Below are 21342 nucleotides of genomic sequence, written 5' to 3'. Positions count from 1 at the left end.
GAAAGGCAGGGGAGATAGTGGAGGGAGGGAGACATATCTGCATCCCACAGCACAAGCCAGCCTCCATATTTACAAAAGGATCCTTTTAGTTTTATTTTTTTAAAACACATTTAAAAAAATTATTTATTGGGGCACCTGGGTGGCACAGCGGTTAAGCGTCTGCCTTCGGCTCAGGGCGTGATCCCAGCGTTATGGGATCGAGCCCCACATCAGGCTCCTCTGCTATGAGCCTGCTTCTTCCTCTCCCACTCCCCCTGCTTGTGTTCCCTCTCTCGCTGGCTATCTCTGTCAAATAAATAAATAAAATCTTTTTAAAAAATTATTTATTTATTTATTTGAGAGAGTGAGTGTGAGAGATTGAGGGATCGCGAGCAGGGGGGAGGGGTAGAGGGAGAAGCAGACTCCCCACTGAGCAGGGAGCCAGATGTGGGGCTTGATCCCAGGACCCTGGGATCAAGACCTGAGCTGAAGGCAGACGCTTAACAGATGGAGCCACCTAGGCGCCCAGTTATATTTTTTAAATTATTATTTTTTAATATTTTATTTTAATTCCAATGTAGTTCACATGCAGTGTAATATTAGTTTCAGGTGTACACTCTGGTGCTTCAGCGCTTCCATGCAGCTCCGGTGCTCATCACAACAGGTGCCCCCTCAGTCCCCATCACCAATCCCCCATTCCCCCCCACCCCCCCGGTGGTCACCAGCAGTCTGTTCTCTAGAGTTAAGAGTCTGTTTCTCGGTTTATCTCTCTGTCTTTTTACCCTATGCTCATTTTTTTCTTAAATTCCACATATAAGTGAAATCATATGGTATTTGTCTTTCTCTGACTGACTAATTTCACTTCCCATAATACTGTCTACTTCCATCCATGTGGTTGCAAATGGCAAGATTTTATTCATTTTCATGGCTGAGTAACATTCCATTGTATGTATACACCACACCTTCTTTATCCATTCATCTGTCGATGGTCATGTGGGCTCTTTCCGTATCTTCGTTATCGTAGATAATGCTGCTATACACATCGGGGTGCATGTATCCCTTGGAATCCGTGTTTTTGTATTTTGGGGGTAAATACCCAGTAGTGCAATTGCTGGATCATAGGCTGGTTCTATTTTTAATTTTTTTGAGGCACCTCCATACTGTTTTCCGCAGCCGCTGCACCAGCTTGCGTTCCCACCAACCGTGCATGAGGGTTCCCCTTTCTCCGCATCCTCGCCCATACTCGCTTCCTGCGTTGTTGATTTTAGCCATCCTGACAGGTGTGAGGGGTACCTCGGTGTGGTTTGATTTGCATTGCACAACGGGATCTTTTTATTTTTATTTTCCTATTTTATAGTTTTGTAAGTTTAGTAATTCATAAAGCAAGTCAAGTATTGAAAGACCAAACCAGACTGCTCCTGGTCGGTCAAGGTCTCCCAGGGGGCGGATGACGGGATCCTTTTAAAGAAGTCATTGTCTGTTGCAAATTCACAGAGACATTTCCCCACGTTTCTCCTAGAAGTGGTGCTGTTCTGTCTTTCCCATTTGGATCTTTAATTCATATGCAGTTGATTTTGTATACATTGTGAAATATATATTTAAACATTTTTCCCTGTATGGATATCTAATTGATCCAGCACGATTTTTCGATGAGCCTGTCCAGGCTCCGCTGCATGGCAGTATTACCATAAAAAAGTCCAGAACCATATCTGTCATCTGTCTACGTATCTACGCGTGTATCTATCACGTGTCTATCTGAGTCTTTCTGTTCTCACATTATGATCCATTAGTCTTTTTTTTTTCTTTGCACTAACATCACACAGTTTTAATGATGATAGTTTTATAATATTTTTTTGATATCTGGTAAGTCCTCCAGCTTTGTTCTTCAAACTAGACTTGGTTATGCTGCTGGGAGTTTTATGGGATGGCCTGGACTGTGTAGGTTTATTTGAAGAGCACTGATACTTTCTTCGTATTGCATCTCCTAGTCCATCTGCATGAGCGAGCTCTCCAGTTTGACTCTAGTGTTTAGGTTTGTTTTTTGGCAGAGACAGTCATGCTTCCACCGTGTTTGAATAATCAGAGCTCTATCTCCTCCTTCCAGTTTTTATACTTTCCTTCCCTGTTTCACTGGCCCACGCCTGCCTGGCAGTCCTGCCAGTAGGCAGCCTTGTCTCCTGATTTCAAGGGGAAAGCTTCATTATTTTGCAAATAAGTACGATGCTTGCCCGAGTTTTGTTTTGTTTTGTTGTAGATACTCTGTCGGATTGAGGAAGTTTGTATTTGGAGAAGAGGTTTTATTTTTCCCCTCATCGGTTGTCCAGTTTTATCAAATGACTTTCCCCTTGCATTTATTGAGATAATCGTCTTTTTTCTGCTTTATTCTTGTGAATATAGTGAATTGCACTGACTGACTTTTTGAAATGTTAATTCAACGTTAACACTGCTGGTACCCCAGGACTCGACTTAGTTAAGATCTGTTATCCTTTGGATGTAACTGTGGCTTTGATATGTTAATATTTTGCTTGTGAGTCTTGCCATTTCTGTTTGTTGGAAAGGTTAACCTAATATTTGCTTCTTGTGATGCCCCTGTCTGGTTTTCATATTACAGCTGTGTGTGCTGGCCTCACGAAATGAGTTAGGAGACATTTCCTCTTTTTCATCTTTTGGAATGGTTTGACTAATACTGGCACTATCCTTTTCTGAATGGTTGGGAGAATTTACCTGTGAACCTGCCTGGACCTAGAGATTTCTTTGGGGAAAGGTCTTAAATTTTCACTGAATCTACTTAATAGATACAAGAATATTCAGGTTTTTTTTTTTTTCTTCCAGTATCAGTTTTGGTAATATGCATTTTTGTTCCAGAAATTTTTTCATCCGAGGTTCTGAATTTATTAGCGTAAAGTCATTCATAAAATCGAAGTACATTTTCACTGGCATTTTTGTTGAGATAATTGTTAGATTTACATGATGTTGTGAAGAATAACACAGAGAGGGGCGCCTGGGTGGCTCAGTCAGTTAAGCATCTGCCTTCGGCTCAGGTTGTGACCTCAGGGTCCCTGGGACGGAGCCCTGTGTTGGGCTCCCTGCTCGGAGGGGAGTCTGCTTCTCCCTGTACCTCTGTGCTCTCTCTTGCTGTCTCTATCTCTCAAATAAATAAAATATTTAAAAAAAATAAGAATACTACAGAGAGATCCTGCGTACCCTCTCCCGGTTTCTCCCAAAGGTAGCATTTTGCAAAACTGTAGCACGGTGTCACAACCAGCACGGGGGCATTGACACAATCCACTCATCTTATTCTGACTCCCCGGCTTTACCTGCACTCCTGTGGGTGTGTGCATATTACGGTCCTGTGTTCATTCCCCGTAGTGATACCTGGCTTTCTCTCTCTCTTTCCTTTTAACGATCTGCCATTCCAGAGCATGTCCTTTCTCCAAGGATCAGCTTCTCATTTTGCTGGACTTCTCTGTTCCTGGGTTCTGTCTAATTCACCTCTGCCCTTACCCTTAGTATTCCTTTCTTCTCCACTCTTCACATCCAATGTTTCCTTCTTTTTTTTCCCCCCTAGCTTTTTGAGATGTTAGCTTGGATACTCGATCTTCAGCTTCTTATTTTTTTTCTAATTTAAGGCTATGAATTTCCTTCTAAGTTTAGTGGCTTCATCCATAAATTTTGATATTCCATATTTTCATTTTTTTAGATAGTGCATGTGTACTATTGTGATTTCTTGGGTGACCCATGGTTTATTTAGAAATGTGTTGCTTAATTTTCACGCAGATGGGGAGTTTCTAGTGTCTCTGTCTCTATATTGGTTCCTAGATGGATTGTTCTATAGTCGGAGAAGAGAGCGTACTGTGAATAAATTAAACAACGGAAACTTGTTGAGAAAGAATATGTGTGTGGTTGTTGGACGCAGTGTTGTATGTATGTCTCTTAGACCAAGTTCAAGAATCACACTTTCCAGATCTTTTTCTCTTTACTGATCCTGTTCCGCTGTTGATTACTGAGAGCGGAGGGTTGAAGTCTCCAGTTACGATTGTGGGTCTGTTTCTCCTTTTAGTTCTGTCCATTTTGAAGGTAAATTTTATGTACATAGACTTTTAGAATTAAAAGAAAAACTTTCCTGGTGCATTATCACCTTTATAATCTACAAATCTCCATCTTTTGTCTAGTGATGACATTTGCTAAATTATTTTCAGTCAGTAAAACGTAACCTACTGTCTTTTGGTTACTTTCCCCCTCTTTTTTCCTTTTTACCATCAACCTGTGTCCATGTATTTAAGGAGTATTTCATCTAAGCAGCATGTAATCAGGTTCATTTTCTTCCGCCTCACAGTGTTTATCTTATGATACTGGGTGTTGACTTACACTTGGTTTTCTCCCTCTTCTTGCTCTCTTTTAGCTTAATATATTTTTTTACTACTCCATTTCCCCTTCAATTGGCCTGTTAGTTATACATTTTTTATACCGTTCTTTTAATCATTAAAATATAAAACATAATCCCGAATGTATTTGAGTCTCATCAGTTAGCACCTTTATCAGGTCCCAGGCGGTAGGAAGACCTTAGAACCCACACCACCATTTGCAGCTGCCCACTTCTCGGATGTTTTTCTCATGCATTTTAATTCTATTTATATGTAAATCCCAGGAATACATCCTCATTCTTGTTCTGTCTAGTCAGTATCCATTTACGTTAATTCCCATGTTTACCCTCTCCATGATTCTTCGTTCTTTCCCGCACTTCTGGGTCTGTCCCAGCATCACCGTCCTTCTGCCAGAAGTGGACCTGCCTCTCACGTGGGCAGGATGGGGCCAGAGTTCCGATGGAGCGCGACATGCCAAATGTCTAAGTATTTAAAAGTTATAGATCAAGGTCACACATGTCTAAAAATATCTATTCTTTCCTCCTACCTTGACAAATATCCCTTCCCAAGACCTCGGATAGTCAAGTTCAGAGAAGTTCTCAGGGTTCTGCACGAGAGTGGGGTGACACAGGGAGAGCCATCTTCTGGCTCTTGGCCACTGGCCACAATCCCCTCTGTCCTGCTGCTTCCGGCCCTGCCCAGCCCCTGTCCAGTGTGGACACCTGCAGTTCTACAATCGTTGCCTCCCCGCAAACAGCCCCCTGGCACCCCCGCAGCTGTGCACACCAGGGGTGTGATTTGCCCTCGGCAGTGTAGACAAAGGGGAAACGGGGGGTGGGGGCCCCAGCTCTCCTGGGTGCAGTCTGATGCCTCCTACCTCATTTGTTTCTTGCTCTCTCTCCCGCTAAATAGTAGCAGAGCACCACGAGCGCTATATTTACTCACTTTGGAGCCGGGAATCCTATTATGGCCCTGCATGGGATGGGGAACTGGCACCTCGCAATAGTTCTGCAAATATTTGTGGAAAGAATGGCTGCAGAAATGAGTAGATGGCGGCCACCCTTGAGACAGAGAGTCTGCTGACGGAGCCTGAGCTGGCCTTGGCGCTTCGAGCCGCCGTGTGGGTCGCCCTGAACGCTGCTTCGGGCATCCGCACTGGCTGGGGCCTGGGCTCCGGGGCACTCGGTCCGGGAGCAGCAGGGCCGCAGAAGAGGGCGGACGTGTGGGAGGTCCTCCCTCGGGGCTGCGCTCCGAGAACGCACGATGCTTTGATCCACATGGGAATGGCCCCTGTGATGTGGCCAGTCTTGCTTTTCTTCACAAATTCAAAATATCGGTTAGGCCCCGTCAGCACTCATGCCGTGTGACTCAGGAGGGATGAGGTCAGGTCCAGCGTCTGAATCGCGGGCTGGTGCAGGGCGCGGAGGGAGGGTGGTCAGGGCCCCCAGGAGCGGCCGAGTCCCTGCCTCTCTCTGCCCGTGGGCAGCTCAGCCTGTGGCTTTGAGGCCCAGCTGCCTCGGCAAGTGGGAAACCCAATCCTTTGGCCGCTTGCCTCTTCCTGCCGCAGAAGAGCCGCTCGCCGAGGCTGAGAGCCGCCCCTGGGAGGGAAGCTCGGGGCTCCAGGACTCCCACGGAGCGGCCGCATCCCCTGCGTGTGGGGGGAGGATGGGAGGGAGGCAAGGGTGGTCCTCGTGCTAGAAGTGGGAGGGGAGGCCCGCAGGTACGATTCACGTGCACTTGCCGCAGGGCTCCCCGACTCCACGCGACTTCTTGTCCCCGTTTCCATTCTCAAAGGGCTTTTGGAACTATTTGCCTGGAAGCTGGTCTTCTGAACCTGGTTTCTATCAGGACAGCATTTGGTTAGTGAGAGGGGGTTCGGTGGGAAGACGAGGAGGAAGTAGTGAACCGTCTCCCTTTTCAATTCCGTTTCTCCACATGGCCCTTCGTATGTCCCTTACGATCCACCGAAGGCTTCCCCTGTTCTTTGCATACAGCCCTCTGGTTACTGTCTCCGAGCCTCTGCCCTTGCTGCCCCCTCTGCCTGCAGTACCTTCCTGACTTATTTCGATGAGCCCCAGTCTCGGTCATCCTCTCTCGAGGGCTCAGCTGCAGTGGACCACTGGCAGGAAGCTTTCCGTGACCCTCCCCTCCTCCTGCACCCGAGCTCAGCCCTCCCTATAGCCTCCTTGCTCTGCATTTCCAGGGCATGCCATGCCCCCCGATGGCACTACACGAATGTATCACAGAAACACACACGTGTCAGATCCCCCTGAAGAATGAATTCCAGCCCCAGCTCCCGGCAGGAAGAGTCGACGGTGTCTGCGTGTGCTTCCGCCCAGTTTAGGACAAGGTCTGGAAAAATGTTAAAGGCTGCACCTTTAATGCACCATATGGATGCATCAGAATTTATTATTTCAGGATCTTCAAAAAATATTTTAGGAAATGTCGAGACTATGAAAAGAAATCTATACGATGTATGTACACTCAAAAAAAAAAGGAGGTGCCCTGCATGCTGCATACTGATACCCACGTTTAAGAAACGAGTCTTGCCATGAACTGGGAGGTCCCCTGAGTGCTTCTGTCTGCTGCCAGCCTGTGGTGCCTGCTCCCTCTACTTCTCCCTCCGTCATTTCTCTTCTCGCGCCGTCCCACGGACCCCTGGAACTTGATTTTGAGTTCCGTTTGGGCTCACTTCTGAGGTCTGACAGTTTTCATCATGGGGGCTGTACGGCCACATTAATGCTGGAGTTTTACTCCCTCGAGGGACGTGTAGAAAACTCACTCCCCTGAAGCCCGCTCGTCCCCCTGGCCTAAATAGAATTCTCTCCAGTGTTTCCCCCGCGTCCACTGGGCCCACAGCAGGTAGGGTTATAACTTCCGCTCCAACCATGGAGCATAGTTCAAGAAACTCATGAAGGGAAAGATGATCTACGAGGTTTCCTTCTGTTTTTACCCATTCTGCCGTGTTTCTTTCCTTTCTGAACTTTGCGGCTGTTTCGTCATTTTCTATTTGGAGAGCTTCCTCCAGCCCAGCCCTGCTAGCGGAGCCTTCTGTTGGCTTTTCCTTCGTCTGAGAATATCTTTATTTCCCCTTCATTCCAGAAGGGTATTCTCAACAGATTTGGGATACACGGTTGGCGTGGATCTTCCTGCACTTGAAAAGTCTCGCAGCCCTTCCTTCGGCCCCCCACATTTTCAGATATAAAATCTGTCATTTGTGTTGGTTTTTTGTTTGTTTGTTTTGTTTTGTTTTGATAGCTGTGTCGTTTCTCTCTGGTTGTTTTTAAGGCTTTTTTCTTTGTCTTTAGTTCTCAGAAATTTGATTCTGAGGCATCTTGGGGTTGATCTGTTTGGGTTTCTTATATTCGGTTCTTTAAATCTCCATGTGCTTCTAAAAAAAACCTTCTATTTCTTTGTTAATATCTCCTCATTTTTTCTTTGTTCGGAGAGAGTTGGTAAGGGACCGTTAAAGCGTGTTTACGCAGGCTGCCTTGTAATCCTCGCCGGCGGATGCTGACGTCAGGTTTGCCTCAGTGTTGTCTCCTCTCGTTCAAATTTTGTATTCCTGGTTCTGGATGCTAAATGTGACTGTTAATTGTATCTCGGCTATTTCCATTCTTATGTCCAGAGTCTCCTGGTTCGATTTAAGTCCTGTGTCTCAGCCGGCCATACCTACTTAAATTTAGCATGTCGTTCTGGACTATTTTTGTGGACTTCTGCTGTAATGACATTTCGGTTTTCGGAGCCCCTGTTGTGCTATTCCGGTCGGCTTTATTTTCCTGGCGCTGCCGGAGGTCTCACATACTCCTTGCAGCCCTGCCCATTGGGGTGGAAAGAGCTTCTCTGCCCTGCCTGGTGTCACCGGTGACCATCTGCCGTGCAGGGTGGGGATGGGCAGGAGATGCTGGGCGTGGGTCTTTTTTGCCAGTAGGCGGAGGGCAGGAAAATGAAGCCTTCAGCTGATGCTGCCCCTGCAGGTGGATGGACTTCCTGCTTGTGCCCTAGTTCTGCAGTGGGGGCTGGGTCAGCCTGGGGCTTTGCTGCCACTGTTGCTGAATGGAGACTGGGCCACCTGCTGGTGCCCTGGTTGGGGGTCAGGGGCAGGGGCTGGGGCTTATTGATCGCCCCCCCTTTCCCGGTCTTTCGGCCAGGCTAGAGAGAGCATTGTTTTCTGTTTGTTTGTTTCTTGTGTTTGCCCATCTGCAGTGCTGGGTTACGGGCCTCTCCAGCACCAGGCTGGGTATATAGTAGGTAAGAAGCAAGCCCGGGGAACTCCCCCTGTTGTCATTCTGCAAGTCCTGAGCTCCCTACTCAGTTAGCGGTCTTCTTTCTGGCTTTCAGAATTCTTTTATGGCTACCTGTTGAATAATTTCCAGGGCGTTTAGTTGTACTTAGGAGGGAGGAAGAAAGTGAGTGGACACCATCTTGTCGTGGAGCTTTGGAAGTGTCCGTCCGACTTATTTTTGATGATGATACAGATGCGGTTGCACAGCGACTGCCCTTCGGTAGACCTGCTTCTGTCGCTCGAATTATATTCTAGAAATTCATTCGTTCCATTTCATTTTGCGGTAGTTTACTGATTATTTTTCACTGCTTTGTGGTGTTCCACTGTGTGAACACACCGTATCCATTCTACTGCTGGTAGACATTTGGGGTATTTCCCTTTACTGCTCTCTAACTTAGGGACTGTACTGCTGTGGGCATTTTTGTACCTGCTTCCTTGTGCGTCTTTGTAAGTATCCATAGGTATGAAGTTAGGTGTGAAGTTAGAGAGCCTTGGGGTATGGCGTCTGGATTTGTACTAGCTACCGCCAAATTAATTAGTTTCTGAAGTGGTCGTGCCAGTCTACCCTACGACACTCTTGGTTGCTCTGCGTTCCCATCAGTTCTTGGTATCCTCAAGCTTTTAAAGTTTTTTCCACGCTGAGGGCCTATTAAATTGTTTTTCACATTAATTTATATTCGCATTTTCCTAATCGCTAGCCAAGTTGCACATATTCTCATGTTTATGGGACGTGTGAACTTCCTCCTATGTGATACGACCATCCGAACTTCTTCTGTTTTTCTTTTCGGTTGTTGGTCTTTTTTCTTTTTCCAGCTTTTAACTTGTCATTTTAATTGATGAGTAGAAGTTTTTCATTTTATTTTATTTTAAATAGATTTATTTATTTTAGAGAGAGAGAGTGTGTGACTGGAGAAGGGGGAGAGGGAGAGGGAGACAATCTCAAGCAGACTTGCCGAGTGCAGCGCAGGGCTCGATGCCATGACCATGAGATCATGACCTGAGCCAAAATCAAGAGTCAGACACTTAAGCAGCTGAGCCACTCAGGCGCCCCATGAAGTCCTTAATTTTAATGAGGAATATACCAATCATGAGCTCTACAGTTTGTGCTGTTTTGCATCTTGTGTGGAACTTTTATCCCTTCCTAAAGTAAACACATTCTGTTATAATGTCTATCCTCTTCTGTTGTCCTCTCAACATCTTATGTTTTGCCTCTTGTATTTATGTGTTTAATCCACCTGGAATTGATGTTTGCGGATGTGGGAGTGCATTACGTTGTGTCCACATGGTTGACCAGTTGTCCCAACACCCTCTGTTGGAGTGTTTTCTTTCCCCCCAAAAGTACAGTGTTAGTTCTCTTACAAATTGGATTTCCTCGTATGAACATGAAGTGATTCTGGGCTCCCTATTCTGTTCTGTTGGCCAGTTTGTTATCTTCCTGTCAAAACTCTACTATCTTAATTATTCCATTTAAAAATGGGTATGTTCTCTTGTATGGAAGTTTCTCTGTCTTTGCTTATTTAATATGTGCCTATTTGACACCCTTTGATTCTTGACAGAAATTTAGGGATCAGTTTGTGATGTTCTAAAAAACACTTGAAATTTTGATTAGTACTGTATTAAATTTATAAATGACTTTACAATATTAAGCCTCCCATTTTTGTGAATTTGACTTATCTCTCCATTATTCAGGACTTATTTTATGCCCTTCAATAAGTTTTGTAATTTTCTTCAGAAAGATCTTATGTATCTTTCCTTAGATTAGTTCCTAGGCATTCTTTATTTTCTGATACAATTGTAAATGTTACCCTTTAAAAAAATTCTATTTTCTAGCTATTTTCTGGCATCAGTAATGCAATTTTAAAGTAGTTCTTAAGATTAAATTCTTTATTTCAAGATTATTGTAGATTCACATAAAGTTGTGAGAAAATAACAGAGAGATCCATAGACCTTAACTTCTCCCAAGTGCTGGCAGATATCTTGGATAACGATAGTATAATATCTCAATTGGGTTATTGTTATTGATGCAGTCAATGTATGGAATATCTCCATCCTTGCAAAGATTCTTCACGTTGCCCTTTATAGTCACCCCCACTCCCCTCTTCCCCCATGGCAACTATTCCTATGCATTCGTCATTTCGAGAGCATTGTACAAATGGTATCAGACCGTGTCTGACCTTTGGGGGCTGGCTGTCTTCACTCGGCATAAGTCCCTGGAGATTCACCAGGCTGTTGAGTGCATCAGTAGCTCCTTCGGATTGTGGAGTCCCGTTGCATGGTTTGGATGTGCCACAGATAGTTTAACCGCTCACAGCGGAAGGACTCTGTTGTTTTCACTTTTGGCTGTCATGAATAGAGATGATCTCAACATTCCTGTGCAGGTGAAACATAGATTTTCATGTCTCTGGGTTAAATGCCCAGGAGAGCAATTTTGGGGTTGTACAATAGTTACATGTTTTATTTTAAAGAAACTGCCCAACGGTTTTCCGGAGTGGCCATCCCATTTCACAGACACGTAAACAAAGTATGAGTGATCCAATTTCTCTGCATCCTGGACAGTATTAGATCCCAGTATTTTTTATGTTAGCCATTCCGATAGGTATGTAGTGACAGCTCATTGTGGTTTTAATCGGCATTTCATCAATGGCTGATGGCATTGAACCCCTTTTCATGTGCTTATTTGCCTCCTCAACGAAATGTCTGTTCATGTCTTTTGCCCATTTTTGAATTAGATTGTTTGTTTTTTTTCCTGCGGAGCTTCAAGAATTCTTTATATATTCCAGGTACTCGTGTTTTATTGTCTATGTGGTTTGCAAATATTTTCTCCAGAACTGTAGCTTGTCTTTACATCCTCTTAACAGGATTTTTCACAGAGCAAAAGTTTTTAATCTGGATGAAGTCCAGTTTATCAATTTTTCCTTTTATGAATTGTTTTTGGTGTCAAGTTTAAGAATTCTATCCCAGGTTCTAGATCCTGAAAATTTTCTTCTATTTTTTCCAGAAGTTTTATAGTTTTGCATTTTACACATAGGTCCATTTTGAGTTAATTTTTGTATGAGATGAGAGATGTGGGCCAAGCTTCCTCTTTCCCCACCTGCCTCCCCACCCCCATCAATGGTCACTCGCTATAGCATCATTTGTTAAAAGGGCTGTCTTGCCTCCAAGGAGTGGTGTTTGCACCTTTGTTATAAATCAGGTGGGCTATTTGTGTAGATATATTTCTGGGTTCTCTATTCTATATGGATATCCCTCTTCCAATACCACACATTTTTGTTTACTGTAGCTACATAATACATCTCGAAATCAGGTGGGTGGATTTCTCCTATTTTATTGTTCTTTTATCAAAGTTGTTTTTAACTAGTCTCTGCATTTCCATATAAATTTTAGAGTAATTTTGTCTATGTCTATAAAAAATCTTGCTGGGATTTTAGCAGGAATCACATGAACTTTATGTATGAATTTGGGGAGACTTAGTCTTTACTATGCTGAGTTTTCCAATCTATGAATATGGTTATGTCTCTCTATCCACTGAGATCTTTGATTTCTTTCATTAGTGTTTTGTGGTTTGCAGCATACAAGTCCTATATATGTTTTGTTACATTTACGCCTAAGTATGCTTTTGAGTAATTGTAAATGGTATGCATTTAAATTTTAGCATCCGTGTGCTCATTGCTCATAGAAAGAAATATAATTGATTTTTGTTATGTTTAGTTTGTACCCTGCAAATTGTTGAACTCACTTATTTGTTCTACGAATTATTTTCATAGATGCCTTGGGATGTTCTATGCAGACAATCATGTCATCTCCAAATAAGGGCAGATTTATTCCTTCCCTTCTGATTTGTATGCCTTTTATTTCTTTTTGTTGTCTTATTGCAATGGCTAGAACTTTCAGTACCAAGTTGAATGAGGACTGAGATTAGGTATTTTTGCTCTGTGCCCGATCTCAGAGGCAAAGCATTCAGTTTCCATTAAGAGTGTTGTTAGCTATGGGCTTTGTGTAGATACTCTTTATGAAGTTGTAGATGTCGTTCTCTTTTAGCCCTGGTGTTCTGAGAGCTTATGTTATGAACAGGTGTTTAATTTCATCAGATGCTTTTCTGCTTTGATTGATATGATCATATGATTTTTCTTTGTTAGCCTGTTAATACGGTAGATTACCTTAATTGATTTTTGAATGAACTATCCTTGCATCCGTGGAATAACCCCACACGGTTATCATGTATAGCTGTTTTTATCTACTGGTGAATTTTATTTGGTAGTATTTTGTAAAAGATTTCTACCTCTGCAATCACAAGTAATATTCACCTATGAGTTTCTTTTTTTTTTTTTTTTGTAGTGTCTTTGTCTGGTTTTGGTACCAAAGTAATACTAGTATCATAAAATGAATTGGGAAGTATTCTTTCCTATTTTCCAGAAAAGTCTGTGTACAATTGATGTTAATTCTTTAAAAGTTTGGTAGAATGCTCCAGTAAAACCATCTGGCCCTAGAGTTCTCTTGCTTGGGAGTTTCTTAATTTTTACAGACTTCTGAAGATTACCTAGCTTTTCTTGAGTTGCTAGTGATAGTTTTTTTTCTCAGAATTTTTTCATTGTCCTTGGTTGTTCAAATTTATTCTATAAAGTTGTTTATAATATTCTGTTACCCTTTCAATCTATATTGCATCTGTAATCATGTCCCCTCTTAACCCCTCATGTTGTGTTTTTTTTCTCTCTCTCTTTTTTCTTGACTAATTTTATTGGAGTTCCGCCAATATTTTAAATGTTTTCCCAGAACCAACTTTTAATCTTGTCCATCTCCCTCTTGCATGTCTCGTAAATCTTGTTCTTATCTCTAGTATTGTTTCTTCCCTACTTCCTTTGATGATTAGCTCATTAATTATGTTCAGCCTTTATCTTTCTTAATATAAGCATTTAAGATGATAACTTCTTCTATGAGCATAGCTTTATCTTTAGCTGCATTTCACAAGATTTGATATCTAAATTTCCATGATCATTCAGTTCTAAATGCTTTAACATTTCCAAAATTATTTCTTCTTTGACCCATGAGTTATTTAGAAAGTGTGGTTCTTAATTTTCAAACATATGAGTATTTTCCGGTTAATCTTTTGCCAAGCTTTTTTGAATTATTTTGAAATAATTGTAGTTTCCCCCAGAGCGGCTGAGTACAGGTAGTACACCCGTCACCCAGTCTCCCCCAGTGGTTGCACCCTCCATAGTAACTCCATAGGACACCCAGCCCAGAGCCCTAACACTGCTACGACCTATGCGTAGTTCTGTGCTGTGTTACCCCACGTGCGCTTCGGTGTAACCACCACTCCAGTCAGGCTACAGAGCTGCTCCTTCTCCCCCAAACCCCTCTACCGCTGCCCCTTTACCATCACACCCAGCCTCCCACCACCCCTAACCTCTGGCAACACGAATCTGTCTTTTGTGTCTCTCCAGCTGTTTTTCTTATCATGCTTTATGGCTGATGGTGGTGTCGTCAGAAAGTGTGATACTATTCCAGGCCATTGTAATTATTGAGAATTGTTTGATGACCCTGTACGTGACTATTTTTTGCAAATATTTTATGTATGTTTGAGAAGAAATTGTGCCCTGCTCTGGTTAATTGTATTGCTTAAATGGTCTATACACTTTCTGATGTTTCTCTGCTTGATCCTACAGTGCTTAGGGAGTAGGTTAAAAATCTATGCAGATTTTCCTTGTTATGTCAACATAGGGGGCTGTAGAAAGTGCAAACAAGCTTAGAATTGTATCTTCTTCGTGATATAAAGCACGTATTCTATAGTGACTTTACTTCTATTAATTGTTTTGTTTAAATCTACTTTTTCTATAAAATGGTACCAGATTTATTTTGATCAGCATTTATCGGATTTATCTATAAAAGAAATAATCGATTAGCTGGACTTCATTAAAATTAAAAAGACTGTCGGGCACCTGGATGGCTTGGTTGGTTAAGCATCTGACTCTTGATCTCGGCTTAGATCATGTTCCCGATGTCGTGAGATCAGACTGGCATCAGGATCTGCACTCAGCGTGGAGTCTGCTTGTCCTTCTCCCTCTGCTCCTCCGCCAGCTCTCTCTCTCTCTTTCAAATAAATAAATAAAATCTTCAGAAAAAATTTAAAGAGACTGATCTGGGAAAGACAATTGTCAAGAGAATTCGAAGACAAGCCGCAGAGTAGGATAGAATCTTTGCCAAAAACACATCTGATAAAGGACCTTTATCCAAAATATACAACAAAATATATAAAGGACTATTATCCAAAATACACAAACGACCTAATGAAAAAGTGGGCCAAAGTGTACATACCCCCAGAGAAGATCCACAGAGGGCACGGAAGCACATGGAGGGACGTCCCCCATCATAGGTCATCAGGGAAATGCAGATGGAAACGACAAGGAGCCGCCCCTCCGCACATGCTAGAACGGCCAGAGTAGGAACCGCTGGGAACAGCACACGCTGGTGAGGCCGTAGAACAGCAGACCCTCTCATTCGCTGCTGCTGGGGGTGCCACACGGCACAGCCACCGGGAGCCGGTTTGGTGGTCTCTTACAAAACTACACCTAGTCTTGCCGTATGACCCAGCCCTTGGGCTCCTGGGCATTTACACAAAGGATCCGAAAACGTGTGCCCACACAAAATCCTGCACAGGTGTGTAGAGAGGCTTTGTTCGTAATGACCTGGATTTGGAAGTAACCCAGATGGCCCCTAACAGGGCAACGCGTTCACAACTGTGAGGCCTCCGGACCGTGGAATACTGTTCCGCCCTGAAAGCAGATGACCCGTCAAGCCCTGGACGGACATGGAGGAGCCTGCCCTGCGTATTACTAAGAGAAAGAAGCCAATTTGAAAAGCCTACGCACTGCGTGAGTCCACCTACATGACGTCCCAGAAAAGGCAAATGTACGGAGACAGTTAAAAGATGAGTGGTTGCCCGCGTGGGGCAGGTGGAGAGGTCAACAGGCAGATCACAGGGGCGGTGAAGTGTGTTCTCTGCACGATGCTGCAGTGACGGGTACGTGTCATTACACATTTGTCCAGACCCGCAGGACGCACACCACCAAGAGGGGGTCTAAGCAAACTGGGGACTTCGGGTGATGATGACGTGTCCACGTAGGTTCACCTTTGGTAACGAATGTGTGTGCCCTCTTGGCTCGGGACGCTGATGATGGGGTGCAGACGGTGAGTGGGAAACCTCTGACCCTCCCTCTCGATTCTGTTTAAGCCCAAGACGGCTCTTAAAAATCAAGTTTTTCTTTAAAAGTCAAGTGAAGTGTCTGAAGAAGTATTTTTAATGAAATTTATCCTGACAATCCCTGTCTTTTAGCTGGTTCACAGAGCCTTTAAAGTACGTACACACATGCATGTAAAATTATTTCATTTTAAATATTTTTTCTGTTTTTCCTGTGTTTTTTCTTTTCCTCTGCTTTTTTGTCTTTTTGGTGGTTGTATTTTCTCATCCTTTTTCTCCTTGATTGGTTCTGTTTATAACTCTGTGTCTGTAATTTTATGATTATCCCAGAAAATTTGGCACGTACAAGCAGGTTTTCAGTGTTAAGCTTATCAGTTTTTACTTTATCCTCCTCGGGGTAAATGGAACAAAAAAACCCACTAAATATTTTCATTCCAGTAGTGCTCTGTCTTGGCTTATATTCTATTACTTTCAGGTAATTTAGCTCTATTTTTACATATATATATATTTATATATGTATATATATGCATACATATATAAATATATATATCCTCTTCCTCCTTTTCCCCTCCTCCTCTTCCCTCCTCCCCCTCCCTCCCTCTCCCTCCTCCTCCTTCCTCTGTCTTCTGATTTGGAATTTCATCGGGGAGGGTATACTGGTGGTAAACTGCCTCAGGTTGTCTATCTGAAAGGCCTTCATTCCCCTCACTCTTAAAGATATGCTAGCTGGCCTCCAAGTCTACATCGATGGTCGCTTTCTCTCGCCACATTGGATTAATTATTTCATAGTTGCCACTGAGACAGGAGCTTTGGGTTTAATCCTTGCTCATTTAAGGACCATCTGTCCTCCCTCCCTTGGCTGTTTTACCGAGATCTTCTGTACGTTTCGATGTTTCGTAGTTCAACTGGGAGCTAAGTACGCTTTTCTTTTTATTCGTCTTATTTGGGATTTGTTGGGTTTCGTGGCCCTGTGGCTGGATGATTTCACCGGGACCAGAAGAACCGCATACACGCGCATGCGCAGTGAGTCTCTTTCTGGAAGGGTGGTTAGATCTAGGCATTCCCGCTCCGGCTTAAAGCTTCCGACCCCTCCGTAACGTTCCCTGTCCCTTTGATTGCCATCTAGGTGTCTTCTTCAGATGGACATTTCAATTCTCTTGTCCCCTCCCCAGCGCTCTCTCCATCCACTACTCAATCCACCTGTTTACTCTCAACTATCAAGAAGTTTATGATTATTGTAATTTCTTGGTACTTTCTCCAAATGTGCTTTGAAACCTTCATGGTTCCTCTCTCCTCAAATTGATCAATCATCTCTTCTATTTCTTTAAAAATGTAAATATATTTATTTTGCTTTCTGTGTCTGCTTTTCCCACCACCCTAAATCTTTGCAGGCCTGATTTTTCTCCTTCTGATTCTCTCTCGTGGTGCCTTATTCCAATATACGTTTCGTTATTATTATTATTATTATTTTAACCTTTTTTTCTCTGAGAGCTTGTAAGTCTTGCTATTTCTCGGTGGGAACCTTTGCGACCCACATTAAAGCTTGTTCGTCCTGAGAAGACTCGAATTTGTTTCTGCCAGGTGGCTGGGGCACCGCCAGCCTGGAACCATTTTGAACTCAATTCTTGTCTAGAGGTTTTTCAAGGCATGCATGTGGTATGAATTAGGGTTGCCAAGTCCTGTGAGGGCCATCTGGTAACTGTTAATCACCAGCAAATCAGGAAGGCTTTCCCTCCTTCCATTAGGGCCGTTTCCAGACTGACAATTGTCATGCAGTTCCTGAGGGTGGGAGGGATTTATTTCCAGGGTACATTTCAAATGAGGGTGTAATTATTGGAGGCTCCCTCTATGCCAGAGGCGTGTCCTCTTGAACTCTGCATCTTGGGAAGAAATCAGCACTTTCCGTCTGCTCCCGACATCCCAGAAAGCTATAGACGGTGCAGTTCAAGTCCAGCCGGTTCATAAAGCGATCTCGGGACATCAGCCAGCTTCTGGGCTGCCTAACCTGCCAGGAACATTGTGGTGCAGCCTTGATTTACTTCTCGGCCTCTGAGAAGTCCTTACTCCTTTGCTATTTCATTGATGCATTCCCACCCCATCCCACGCTTTTCCTCGGTTTTAGCAGAGGGATTGAAGGCACGAGTTACTGTCATAACACCCTCAACACGGTCTCGTCATTGTTTTCTCTTATAGACAATGGGATGAACATATTTCTGTCCACGTCTTTGTGCATTTTGTCCGATTATTTCCTGCAACAAACGTCTAGACTATGAACTAGCTGGGAGCTAGGTTGACACGACTCGGTGACCGGTTGCATTATTAGGGTACTTGCTGGCCGTCCAGGTACTTCGCATAGATGATTTCATGTACGTCTTCTGAAAATCCTGCTGGACCTACTAGGATAAAAACTCGACCGAGCATCATTTATATTAAATTAGTAGAAATATAAACCCTCTTTTGGCAGAAAGATACTCAGTTTTTTGGGAAAAGCGGTATTCCCCAGAGTTGTTTTTAAATTTAGGAGCGTGCTTACAAAACTAGTAAGAGGAATAACTTTTTAACTAGACAACATGGTTTTATAATGTGAAACAAACATGTAAGACTAGGATGGAAGAAGATGAATGAAGGGTGGTCCTGTCGGTTACGGAAACAACTGCCCACAAGCTCCTCAGTGCCTTTCTACTTTGAGGCTTTCCTTGGGTCCGATTAGCAAAGGGAGTCCCTGAGTTTCTCCGGAGACAGCTGTTTTGCAGGGAGACGTCACTAGAGCTATGGCACCTGAATTGATTCTTGCAGAATACATTTGGTGGGGGTAGTCTCCAAGAAGGAAGAAGAGCAAGGATGCACAACTGAAAGACGGGGCAGGATGCCGAAGGTCCACAGGGCAGGAGGCTGGCTCCCTGGGGCCAGAGGGGTGGGTCGGTCTGAGGAGCGTCAGAGGAGAGCACGTGCCGGGGACCTCAGATTGGATCTCGAATCTATCAGAGACAGATGCCACAGAGATTCAATCAGGCTCATAAGGAGCATTTGCATTTTTACAAAATCATGCTAGCAGGAGAAGCGGTCGGGGGCAGAGACATTATGAATGAATAAATGAATTTTCCTTTCAAAATGGTTTTATTAAGATGTAACTCATACGCTGCACAACGTGCCCATTTAAAGTGAACTATTAAGTGTTTTTTAGCATATTTAAGAGTCGTGTAGCCAGCACCACTATGCGGTTTTATTTTATTTTATTTTGTTATTATTCTTTGGTAGATAAAGGATTTTACTTACGGAAAGCCGATGAGACTCATGAAAACAAAACAACTCTAGCGTAAACAGTAAAAGAGTTCTGTAAGGAGCATGGTTTCAAAGTTAACATAAAGAAATCACTGTTTTCCTTACGTACAAACTGCAGTTAAAGTAATGGAAGGAAGATTACATTTACAACAGAAGCAAAGAAGCCAAAGACCAGCTCCCCGGGAACTGAGAAGACACATCCAAGACCTATGTGACCATCTGATTTTAGAACATTTTCATCACCAGGAAAAGAAGCCCCGCACGCATGAGCGGCCACTCTCCACCCACCCCGCCCCCCAGCTCCCGTCCGTCCTTAACTGTCCACGAATCTACGCCCCGTCTCTAAGATCTGCCTATTCTGAACTTTCCACAAAAACCGACTCATAGCATCTGTGGTCTTTTGTGACTGGCTTTTTCCACTTTGTAATTACGTCTTTAAGGGTCAGCCACGTTATAGCACCTGTCCCTCAACCCCGATTATCCGAGGAGCCTGCCTTGTTTTTAATCGCTCCCAGGAGGTGAGGGTCTGCCAAGCAGTGAGCGTCCCAAAGGGGAGGATCTCGGTCAGCACCTGGATTTAGGTGGGTGGGAAGCCAGACCGTCAGGTGGTAGCTTTTAAGGGACGTGCGTATATGCAGCCCTGTGGGACCGCAGGTGTGGGCCAGCTGATGTAGGGGAGCCCCCGGAAGCGGCCACAAATGCTGTTGCTCAGCAGGTGTGTAATCTCTTTCCTGGGAGAGGCCAGTGAGCCGTAGCGAAGCAGAGGGGACATCCGGCCCGTATGCCCCGCCAGCACCTCCAGACCCTCCAGACGTGTGCCGGACCTGAAGCCTGCCCCCAAGCCTGAAGCTCCAGGACTGGCAAGTAAGCCTGTTTCTCAGAAAGGCTGGGGTGGGGGAGGGGGGCTCAGTCTGACAGTTGTGCATAGCCCTGGGGGTGGCAGCATGCCAAGGACTGTCTCTCCAACTCTTGCAGTCCCAGGGGACTGAGGAACGCAGGCACCCCAGCCTCCAGATCAGGCGGTCAAACGGTGTCCCCTGGAGGCAGCTGCAGAAAAGGGGTCACCAGCCCCAGACGTAAAAACCAGCACATCAGAGGTGGGTAGAAGCTTCCCTCTGGGGGATGCTGGTGCCCTGGAGTCCAGCAGAGGGGGGCACGAAGCTGGCACTCACCAAAAAAGAAAAAGGAGAAGGAAAAGAAAAAAGAAGGAAAAGAAAAGAGAGACAAGAGAATGAAGAGGGAAAGATGCGACCCACTGGCTTTACCCCGGCGGAGGGGTGGCAGGAAGAGGGTGCCCACAGGTTCTGTCCCCTGAGAAGACCCCCTGCAGCCCCCCACCCCTCAGACCAATGCTTTAAAATGATTAAACGAGTCTCTTTCACATAAAGTCGGCACTTCCCAAAGGGCTGCTTCCGTCTGGGCCCGGGGGCGGGGATCATGCGCCGGCCCGTTTGGAGCCGCGCCGGCCTCAGCTCGCTGCAACCCCAGGCTTCCAGGGGGCATGAGCCCCAGGGGTCTTCAAAGCCCAGTGTTTTGAGGGTTCATTTCTCAGAAGCCCTAAAAGTTGGGGTGCCCGATGTGGGCTACAAAGTCCTCACTCCTCAGGGGGGAGCTCCCAGCTTCGAGTTCCCTCCTGCAGGTGGGCCGCCCCATCAGGGGTGAGATTATGAGACTGCTTCAGAATTGCCTGCCATCCCCTCCCCTCTCTCTCATTTGCTGATGTAAAGGGGTCTCTCTGCCAGTTTGTAGTATGTGTGTTTGTTTTTCCCCTGGCACAAGTAGTTCCACATGTGGCTGTGGATTTCACATGTCTGGGGGGCAGGTGAGTTCAGGGTCCCCTAGTCGCCGTCTGGACCAGGGCCTCACTGTGGCTCTGCTGTGCATTCTCTGCATGGCTAATGATGCTGCTATCTCCGTGTGCTGCTTGGCTCCTTGTTTAACCTCTTTGGGAAGATACCTGGTCGGATCCTCGTGCATCTGAACTACCGGGTTATCGGTCTTTCCATTATCGGCTTATAAGAGCTCTTCATACAGTCTTGACCCAAGTCCTCCATCAGATACACGACTTGCAAATATTCTCTGCAGTTCTGCGGGTTGGTTATCTTTTCACTTCCTTGACGCTGTCCTTTGGAGCACAAATTTTGTCATTTCGAGGAAGCCCATTTCCACATTTTCTTTTGTCTCTTGTGCTTTTGGGGTCGCATCTAAAAAGTGTTTTCCTAACCCAAGGTCATGAA

At 44.6% G+C, this 21342-nt stretch overlaps 1 protein-coding gene across 4 annotated transcripts in view; it reads left to right on the top strand.

Annotated features, from left to right (window-relative positions):
* The window catches only part of IL16 (interleukin 16), a 100621-nt gene that overhangs the window by 35857 nt on the left and 43422 nt on the right, over nt 1-21342 (top strand). The window lies entirely within an intron of this gene.

This window comes from Ursus arctos, unplaced genomic scaffold, assembly GCF_023065955.2.
Source record: "Ursus arctos isolate Adak ecotype North America unplaced genomic scaffold, UrsArc2.0 scaffold_28, whole genome shotgun sequence".
NCBI classification, from domain to species: Eukaryota; Metazoa; Chordata; class Mammalia; order Carnivora; family Ursidae; genus Ursus; species Ursus arctos.
This window is presented reverse-complemented; position numbering and strand designations above follow the sequence as displayed.